This window comes from Nomascus leucogenys, chromosome 1a (assembly GCF_006542625.1).
Source record: "Nomascus leucogenys isolate Asia chromosome 1a, Asia_NLE_v1, whole genome shotgun sequence".
Lineage (NCBI taxonomy): Eukaryota > Metazoa > Chordata > Mammalia > Primates > Hylobatidae > Nomascus > Nomascus leucogenys.
This window is the reverse complement of record NC_044381.1, coordinates 75,683,042-75,694,117: the sequence shown is the minus strand read 5'-3', so window position 1 is coordinate 75,694,117 and position 11,076 is coordinate 75,683,042. Positions and strand designations below refer to the sequence as shown.

Sequence of the window (11,076 nt, the reverse complement as noted above, 5' to 3'; positions counted from 1 at the left end):
AAAAGGTGCAACAAATCACCAAAATAATAATAGTAACAACTTACGGGAAGGAAAAAATAGTATTCTGGTAAAATAACAACCACGGACAATGTTAAGACCCCTTTGCTTTTATGAACATTAAAATGATTTTTTAAAATAGTAAATCTCAAAACTCCCTAATGGTATGGTTATATAATTGTAAATACCTTAACATATTATCGAAGGAGCTATGTTTTCACAAGAATTAAACCAGTTTTAAACTCCTTGATATTTATTGCCAAAGAAAATACATTGCTTTTTTCTGTCTGAATCTTTCTGTGCATATAAACCACCTTTCCATCAGCGAATGCCTCCATTCTCCTTGGGTCATTTTGCTTCAGCCCACTGGTCTTTCTGCTGTTTGATCAACCTCAGCCTGGTCCCACCTCAGAGCATTTGCACCTGCTGTCCCCGCTTTGCAGAGCTTGTCCCGTCTCTTCATTCTGGTCCCTCCAGAAAGGCTTTTCTTGACCACTCCAATGATGTCCATGCCTGCTTAATTCCTAGCACACTAACTTGTTTTATTTGCTTTCTGGTACTTATCCTCATCTAAAATTATCTTATTTGTGGGCTCAGTTGTTTGTAGACCTATTTCAGTGTTCCTTTACAAGAATGCAAGGTCCTTCAGAGCCGGGGACTACATCTGTCTTGTCATGTTCACAGCCCGAGTGCCTAGCATGGTACCTGGTATGTAGTAGGTACTCAATAAATTTTAGTAAATGAATGGATGAACAGAAAAACAGATGAGGGAGTAAATGAATCATCTTTGCTACATAATATCAAAACAGCTTGATAACATATTCTTAATGGGGTGAGATAATAGCATGTAAACTTGGATATTAAAAGTATCTAATGTCAGCTGAGTTGTCCAGCTGTCTAGGAACTTAATACCTCAGGTTAGCATTTACAGTCTGCATGCATTTCTTTATTTGGTTCCCACAACTATCCCATAAGTATACAGGGAAAGGACGGAGGCAGGATCACTTATGTTTTTACAGATGAAGAAACTGAGTTCAGAGAGGTTAAATTATTTTCCCAAGCCACGCATGTAACAGGCAACCAGACTAGGTCTCCAGCCTAGCCTTTTATAGCTTCCCTGCTACCCCAGCCAGTGTTTGTTTTATTTCCAAACAAATCATTCATTATTTATTTATTCTTTCAATTAACTTAGATTGAGCATTTATGATTGTAAAGGACTCTCTCACGCACTATGCACACATAAAGACATGCAGAGAACAATGTTTTCCTCTGGAAGAACAAAGTGCACAAATGACTCACCAATCTAAATATATCTGAGCTAAGAGTCTAATTAGCAGGAAAACCTCAATGTTACAAAGGTAGGAAACCTGTCTTGTGTAATAGTGGGATAGGCCTCCAGGAAAATGACATTGTAGCTCTCCCTGCAAAGGTGGATAGAATTTCAATAAGGGAAAAGAAGAGAGGTGACTTTCTAAGAAAAGGGAATAAAATGAAACAAGGAAAATGACTTGTTTTCAAAATCTAGTACGGAGTTAATTGAAGGAAGTGTTTGAATAGAAGGGAAACATCGGAGATAAGACTAAAATTGATGTTAAATGACTATTGCTGTTTTTTGCCTTTAACAAATCAGAATGTCAATAATGATATTGACATTTGACCCTTGCAAAATGCTAAAGCAGTTGCCATAGAAATACAGTAGTCATATGCCATAGAGGAAGCTAGGCATCTCAGCTGGTGGCAGGGCCAAGAAAATGTAGATTAATGCCTCAAGGTCCAAAATTTTCAAATTAAGAGATGTTTATGGTCAAATTTATTAATGTTTAAAGTTTGAAATTAATGTTTACAGTTTGAAATCTTTAATGTTTAAAGTTGAAATTTAATGAGTTAAATGCTTGATAAGAAATATCTACTTATGGTAGAATATATATTTGCACCCAGAGAATGTTAACTTTCATGAAAGTAGAAAGTTAGAAAAATATTTAAATTTGCTTGAAAAAATGTAATAACAAAGAATATTTCTATGATTATCACTTAGTAAGACTTCATGTCTATACATCTAAATAGATCCATAGAGATATAGGGGCATTAATAAATAATGAGGGATTAATAGTAGTGATAATAATTATCTGAGAAAAAACAGTGATTATTGTTCAGCTTCTTGAGCACCTAATACACGCCAGTTAACTTATACATATTATTTCTAATGCTCACAAAGACTCTGTAGGCTAGATAATATTATCCCATTTCATAGGTGAAAAACTGAGGCTTATAGGGATTAAGCAATTCACCAAAATCACTCCAATGGTAAACAGAGACACTGAGCTTGGACCCATATTTAACCTACCACAATTCTTTTTTGCCTACTATGCTGCCTCTGGAATACTGCAAAGCATCTAATGGGCCTTGGTAAAGCTTTCTTTCCTTTGTCTGGAATAATGGTTCATAAATATTATAACATACCAAAAAGCTCAAATAATGTACCATTTACGGGATGAAACTTAAGAGCTCTAACAAAGGAATTAAAGAAAATAATACCTCTGACTTTGCCATCGGCAGGGCGGTCATGGGAGCGCAGCGGGATGTGCCCCAGAGCCGCAGCTTGAGGCCCTCAGGTCTCTGGAGGTGTCGTGGAGGAACCTAGCTCCTGCCATCCTCTTCCCCCAGTTTGCCACTTCCAGCAGCCTTAGCCCATGAGGAGGATGTGAACGGGACTGAGTCAGGAGCTCCCCGGAAGCATGGAGACCGTGGTGATTGTTGCCACAGGTGTGCTGGCCACCATCTTTCTGGCTTCGTTTGCAGCCTTGGTGCTGGTTTGCAGGCAGCGCTACCACCAGCCCTGAGACTGGCGGCAGCGCTATGATTCTAAGCCCATTGTGGACCTCATCGGTGCCATGGTGACCCGGTCTGAGCCCTCTGAGTTAGAACTGGATGATGTTGTTATCACCAACCCCCACATTGAGGCCATTCTGGAGAACAAAGACTGGATCGAAGACGCCTCGGGTCTCATGTCCCACTGCATTGTCATCTTGAAGATTTGTCACACTCTAACAGAGAAGCTTGTTGCCATGACAATGGGCTCTGGGGCCAAGATGAGGACTTCAGCCATTGTCAGCGACATCGTTGTGGTGGCCAAGTAGAACAGCCCCAGGGTAGATGATGTTGTGAAGCCGATGTACCCTCCGTTGGACCCCAAGCTCCTGGACACAGGGACGACTGCCCTGCTCCTGTCTGTCTGTCATCTGGTGCTGGTGACAAGGAATGCCTGCCATCTGATGGGGGGCCTGGAGTGGGTTGACCAGTCACTATCAGCTGCTGAGGAGCATTTGGAAGTCCTTCAAGAAGCAGCCCTAGCTTTTGAGCCAGATAAAGGCCTCCCAGGTCCCGAAGGCTTCCTGCAGGAGCAGTCTGCAATTTAGCGCCTACAGACCAGCAGCTAGTCCTGAAGACCCCTGCCGCCATCACTGGGTGGCTCAGATTAGCCTTCCACTTTTTCCTGTAGAATTAGTTGTTCTCCACGGCTCAAGAGTTCAGCTGTGTGTGCATAGTAAAGCAGGAGATCTCTGTCAGTTTGTGCCTCTGTTGCAATTGCAAATTGTGGCTTGTGAGTGGCAGTCTAATACTACAGTTAGGGGAGATGCCATTCACTCTTCACAGAGGAGCATTGAAAACTGGTGGACTGTCAGCTTCATTTAGCTCACCTAGTGTTTTCAAGAAAATTGAACCACCATCTAAGAAATCAAGAGGTTTCACATTAAAATTAGAATTTCTGGCCTCTCTTGATCAGTGAGAACGTATGGCAATTCTGATGTGCTTTTCAGAAAAGGACAATCAACTGAAGCTAAATAGGGGTTGCTCCTTTTGGCAAGACTTGTACTCTCTCACCTGGCCTATTTCATTTATTTGTATTATCTGCCTGGTCCCTGAGACGTTTGAGTCTGTCCTCCCCCTTACAGGTCTGGGTTTGAAGCTGAGAACTACAAAATTGATTATTTCTTTTTTATCATTATGCCTGCAATTTTATCTAGCTACCACTAGGTGGATAGTAAATTTATACTTATGTTTCCAGAAAAAAAGAAAAAAGAAAATAATACCATGCAATATAAAGCTTGTGCAAGCAAGAAAACAAAGAGATTTTAAAAATCATTCTTAGTTGATGGGCGATTTGATAGTCATTTATACCTGGCACTGGTATAAATAAGAAAATAGATGCCCAGTTGTATTATGATTTAATTATTTTATTCTACTATTATCACCACTATAAAAGCAACGTAGTTTAAATATGACCAAACCAAGATGAATGAATTACTCAATAGTCATCATTAGTAGAGGGAAAAGATCTTAACTGATATAAATTATTAAATGCCAAGATAGCAAGTCTGAAAAATTTAACAAGGAGTATAACTGTTTCTTCTTGACGATTCTTCACAATAATCAAGACTATGTAATTTTCAGTTCATTGCAATTAGCTTTAGGACACCTTTAAAACCTAAAATGAATATTTTGTGGGTAGTATAATTCATTTCAATAAAGTCTCCTTCAGTATAATTCATTTCAATAAAGCATCCTTCATTTACATGTTATTCGGATACCAATTGGGCAGGACCTTCCTGGGAGGCAATGCAGCCTGGTTGTTAAGAAGACAGACTTGAGTTCCCATTCATCCCCATCAGTTACTAGCTGTCTTAGCACACAGTAGATAACTTTCTAAGCCTTAGTTTTTTCATCTGTATGAAAATGATACTAACAGAATCTACCCCAGTGGAATTGTTGGAAGGATCAGGGAAGAGAATACAAGTGAAGCTCTTATTTCAGTGCCTGGCCAGAATGAATCTTCAATAAATATTTGTGGTTGCTCTTTTCATTATGGAAAGGCAGAACGATATAGCAGAAAGCACATAAGATTTGGATTCAGACAGACCTTGGGTAGGATTAAAAAGGCCCTATTCAGTTACTTACTATTTATGGAACTAAGCAAATGCGGAACTGTTGTCCAGGAATGGAACCTTAGAAAGGCTGAACTCTTTCTTGGAGGGGGAGAAAAGTAAAACCAGGATGGATCTTGGGGAAGGGAAGTAGATTTTTTTACAGGAAAAACATAATAATGTATAAGTTATCATATTAAATCTTTTTTTCTTTTTTTTTTTTAGAGACGGAGTCTCACTCTGTCACCCAGGCTGGAGTGCAGAGGCGCAATCTCAGCTCACTGCAACCTCCACCTCCTGGGTTCACCCACATTCTCCTGCCTCAGCCTCCCGAGTAGCTGAGACTACAGGCGCACTCCACCACACCCAGCTAATTTTTGTATTTTTAGTAGAGACGGGGTTTCACCATGTTAGCCAGGATGGTCTCAATATCCTGACCTTGTGATCCACCTGCCTCAGCCTCCCAAAGTGCTGGGATTACAGGCGTGAGCCACCGCGCCCGGCCCATATTAAATCTCGAAACATGACCAAAATAATCCATTTTTGAACAGAAATAAAAAGATTGTAGCGATACACAGCAGGAAGCTGGCGGAAAAAAAAAAGATTTTGGATCTATACAGCTAGAATGCACCATTGAGAATTACATTCAGTTGTTTGAATTGCTGGTGCTATGAATATGCTCCACGACCTCAATAAGCTTAGAAAGAATGCAGGTCAAAAATCTATGCCAGTCCTCAAGCCCGGACTCCCAATTTTGAGACCATCTAAAGAGAGAATGATAAATATCTGCACACATCGTGGGTTGCATCACAGGATAGGGATCCTGTGCTGAGGAAGCCCACAATTTTCACAATGGGTAGCATCAGCATATCTGCCTTTTTCTTCAGAGGAAGATACTATCTTTATTAGATTAGATTCGAAGCATGCCTGCCCTTTGCTCAAGAGGGAGACAGTAACTTCAGGCTTATCTCTAAACACATATTCTTGAAAAGACAATATATCTGCTATCTGTAGGCAATGTCTTTGCTCACAAGACATGCAGAAACATGAGAGACCCACAGAAAATTGTCACCCACCAATGTAACTAAACAATGTATACAAAAGCTTCTCAAGTCATCCTTTTGGGAAAGAAAATGCCATGCAAAAAAAAAAAAAAAAACCTCTTAAGATTGTGCAACCTGTATATCAAGGCTTAATTTTCCCCACCATAACTTGCCATTGCCTGAAGCTAGGCTGATCACTGTGGGAACCAGCACTAACAATTTACTGAATGTCAGCTTCCCCAAGCCAGAAAATGCCCCTTCTGATCTGCCAGATGGTTTGGGGCCTGATGCTTGGCATCCTCACAGCTGCCACAGTCGTGTTCCTTGGAGTGGGTGAGTGATACCTTGGATAATGAAAAATGATTCGTAATTTCTTTTACCTGAACCCTATTCTCTACCATCATGCTGTGAAGAATCAGAAGTCTGCCTATTTCCAACCGACTCTACAATTGAGCCATTGTAGTGGAAAAAGCATCACAGTTCTGACTGAGAGTTTCCCTGGGAAACCCTGGCTTGTAGGATTCCAGAGAGATGACAGCAGGAACAATGAAGAAGAGGCAGATCTCGCAACCTGCCCTTCTGCTCCTTGCTTGGAAGTAGAAGGTTGCCAGACAAGGATGGTCTGTGGCTAAACTGTCCTATAGGATTCCTGTTTCAAAGTCCTGCCCTTTATCAAGGGGCCTCCTTCCCTTATTACATTCTGCAGTCCATCTCTTCAGGATCCATTCTTTTTTTTTTTGAGACGGAGTCTCGCTCTGTCGCCCAGGCTGGAGTGCAATGGCACTATCTTGGCTCACTGCAAGCTCCGCCTCCCAGGTTCACGCCATTCTCCTGCCTCAGCCTCTGGAGTAGCTGGGATTACAGGTGCACACCACCATGCCCAGCTAATTTTTGTATTTTTAGTAGAGACGGTGTTTCACCATGTTGGTCAGGCTGGTCTCGAACTCCTGACCTCATGATCCACCCACCTCAGCCTGTCAAAGTGCTGGGATTACAGGTGTGAGCCACCGTGCCCAGCCAGGATCCATTCTTACAACAGCATCAGATACCAAACAAATTTTATCTTTGTGTGGTTTTAGGCAGTCTCTGGTTGGAGGAAGAAGACTTGATGTTTAAGTTTCTTCTAATGGAGAAATAAGTCACTTACCAAACATTTGCACAGCATTTGCCATGTGCCAGGCACTGTTCGAAGTGCTTGACATATATTTACCCATTCAGTCGAGGTCATTGTCCTCACATGATAAATTACGAACTATAGATAGATATATTAAGTAACTAGTCTAAGGTCACACAAATAAGTGGCAGAGTTAGGATTTAAACCCAGGCAGTCCTGTGACGGAGTCTGGGCTCTTAGCCACTACCCAAGAAAGCTTGTGGGAGAAGAGAGTATTACCCCCATAGACAGCTGGCTCCACCCTATCAGCTGAGCATAACAGTACTTATTGATGAATTAGTGGCTTTTTCACGTGTAGTAGGGAGCAAAAGTGAGTTAATTTAGACTAGATGAAAGCTAACCCCAGCTAAAAGGCAGATAGTCAACTATTCTTTCAGAGCATAGATAAGTCAACAAAAGTCACCCATCTAAAGTAATTAGCACAAAGATCCCTTAAAAATAAACAATTAATAAGATAAGGCTGAGTTTTATTTTTTCAAATATTTCAAAGCACATCCCCTGAAACAATGACAAATGACATCTCCATCAAGCTCATGGTAATTGAAGCTCAGAGCTCATAAGTCATCGTCAAGAGGCCAATATGGCATCTTGCACCTGGCACATTTCCTTCTGAAGGGACAGCTGCAGGGCATCTGTCCTTCCCATTTCAAAGGCAGGACACCCCTCATCGCTCAGAAAATTATTTGAAAAGAGCTATCCTAGATTCAGGGTTCAGGGACAATCATATGATGCTAACATCATCTCACTCTGGAGAATCAGACTTACCAATTCCCAATTGTATTTCCTTGTTTTCCTAGAATGATTATTTGAAACCTTTCTCTGCCACCTTTACACTGTGCTCCTAAACATCTAGAGCTAAAAAGTAACTCGAGGAAAGTAATCAAAAGCTGTGTTGCTAATACTTATGTAACCATAGCATATATGCAGCTTGCAACCCCCTCAAACTGTTTACTGTCCATAAAATTACATTTTTTCGTTTCATTTATCATTTGTAGTCTATTCTACATTTATCTGGCAACATATAAAGAACCTTGTGATTGCCCAGACCCTGCCATCACTTTCTTCACACACACACACACACACATTTAAAATCACAGAAATCAGGCCAGGTATGGTGGCTCACACCTATAATCTCAGCACTTTGGGAGGCTGAGGCCAGTGGATCACTTAGGGTCAAGAGTTCTAGACCAGCCTGGCCAACATGGTGAAACCCCGTTTCTACTAAAAATACAAAAATTAGCCAGGCATGGTGGCCCATGCCTGCAATCCCAGCTACTTGGGAGGCTTAAGCAGGAGAATCGCTTGAACCCGGGAGGTGGAGGTTGGAGTGAGCCGAAATGGCACCACTGCACTCCAGTAGGCGACATAGCAAGACTCTGTCTCAAAAATGTAAAAATTAAAATAAGACTGGGTACGGTGGCTCAAGCCTGTAATCCCAGCAATTTGGGAGGCCGAGGCAGGTGGATCACCTGAGGTGAGGAGTTCAAGACCAGCCTGGCCAACATGGTGAAACCTCAACTCTACGAAAGTACAAAAATTAGCCGGCCATGATGATGGGTGCCTGTGATCCAGCTACTTGGGAGGCTGAGGCAGGAGAATCACTTGAACCTGGGAGGCAGAGGTTGCAGTGAGCCAAGATTGTGCCACTGCATTCTAGCCTGGGTGACAGAGTCAGACTCCGTCTCAAAAAAAAAAAAAAAATTAAAATTAAATAAAATCACAGAAATCAAAGAGGCCTTATAGATAATTCAGTTTACCCTGCTCGTGAGGTCCTGAGAAATTTCTATATCTAGTTGATCATTATATTAGTTAGGGCCCTTAGTTGCAAGCAACAGAACTTCACCTCAAATTAGTATAAGCAAAAGGGAGAATAATCACTACAAAGATACAGGAGTACCTCAAGGAACCCAGGGACAGAAATATAGCCAGGCATCAGAACCAGATGGAACTGGGGTTCAAGCGTTGTCCAGAGCCTTGCTGCCTCTTTCCTCTACTCTAGCAGCTCTACTGCCCTTGGCTCTCTTTCCTTCTCAACCCACTTCCTTAACTTCCTCATGAATTCCAAAGATTCCAAGGAATAGACTCACTGACCTAGTCTAGTTCAGATGCCCATCCTTGACAAAATTACCTACAGACCAGGAACCGGCCACACGGTGACTGCTTCCACAACAACAATATAGTTAAGAGGAAAATTCTCAGAAAATGAATTTGGGACAAGATATTCCATATGAATACACATACATTCCTCAATCTTAGTTGAGTTGCCTTTTCTGCTTCATCTCTCATCCCACTGTTTGGGATGAGAATCTCATTCTGTAACGAGATAATATAAATATATTTAGAATCTCATTCTATAATGTTTTTGTTGATGATTATTATTTGTAGAGAGGCCTTTTATGTAGCTTAACAACTACATAATTTCATTTAATCTTCACGATAGCTTGGGGGGAAGAAAGGTAATATTAGCTCCATTTTACAGATCCAAAAACCAAGTCTCAGACAAGCAGAGCGGATAAGAGCCCAAATCTAGTAACTAAGAATTGAAAAGGAGGAAGATGAGCATGAGCACATGAACGAGGAGTGTAGTGATAGAGGGAAATGAATGAAATCTCAACCCTAAGCTTGAAGAGAAGAAAAGTGCACACGTAGATGAAACAGAAGTTCAAGACACCAAAACACATTTATTCATATGAAAGAGAAAGAGAGAACTGGGCTGATTTTAAGAACCTGAAGGCAAGGCCAGCTTATAGAATTTAAGAGTACTAGTCAAAGTTTCCAGGCCCCCCAATAGCAAAGCAATTTTCAGTTATTCCACTGTTATTTATAATTGACTCGATGGCATAGAGGTCTACAGGTATATTTTAGAGAAAGCATATAATTATTACAGTCAAAATTAAAAGTTGGAAGTCAATTGGCCATGTTTATCTTTGTATACGTTTGGATTGTGAAGAATTAAGCAGGTTAACCCAAAAAGATGCATAAGCCACACACTGCTCACTTTGATGCCATCCTGGGCACCTTGGCACTGCAGGCCCCTTGTCTTGGAGATGCCTATGCCTCCCCGACAGCAAAAGTTCTGTCACCACTAGAGTAGGTGAAACTGGGACCAGGCCCATGATGGAACAAAGGCTACTCCAGTCCCCAGGTAACCATGTGCTTCTTGGTGGCTGTCCCTGGACATTCCAACAGAGCAAGAATTCCCAACATCCATTAGGCAATTTACTGAATGGGGCAGAGAGGAGATTAAAAATCCAGTTTAACCATGTTGCCCAGTATCTCATTTATAGCAGCAACCTTGGAAGGTAGATATTTTCATTTCCACCTGATAGATAAAAAGTCTGAAGCTTAGAACAGTTAAATTACTTGGGCAAGTTCACCAAGGAAGTACACAGAGGCAAATCTGCCCAACCCCACGGCCATGGTCTGTCCACACCACAGTTCTCTCTGGGGGACTGTGTCTCCACCAGCAGGACAGCCTTGCCTCAGCCTCACCTGTTCCCACCCAGACCGTCCTCAGCTGGGGGAGTGAAGGAGGGTCTTCTCAGGCCTTCCTGTTCTCAGTGGCAGACAGCAAATTAGGAAGCAGAAGCAGAACACTCTAGAAAACTACTTTTTCTGAGGCCAACTCTCCACTCTCAGTCTTAAACAAACACTTCCTATTCCTAATGCTGCAAGCAGAGGCCAGCCCCTCCCTTCAGACAATACCTTTTGCCCTCATTTACAGTACTTTCTACTCCCCTCACTTTCTCTCTTCCCCTGTATCTCTCTCATCCCTTTTACAGCCTAAGCCTGTTTCTCTGCCCCCACCACACCTTACCCCAGCCTCCTCTGATGATGAAATGGAAGCAACCACAGATGAGTGGTACCAACTGTTAGTATTTCTGACTTACCATCCCACTCCCTCCACTTTAGTGCCTATGCCTTCCTCCCCTTTATACTT

The 11,076-nt window shown here is 41.7% G+C and overlaps 1 pseudogene; it reads left to right on the top strand.

Moving 5' to 3' along the window:
* The first annotated feature begins 2,732 nt into the window (after positions 1–2,732).
* On the top strand, positions 2,733–3,413 carry LOC100606670 (annotated as a pseudogene).
* The last annotated feature ends 7,663 nt before the right edge of the window (positions 3,414–11,076 follow it).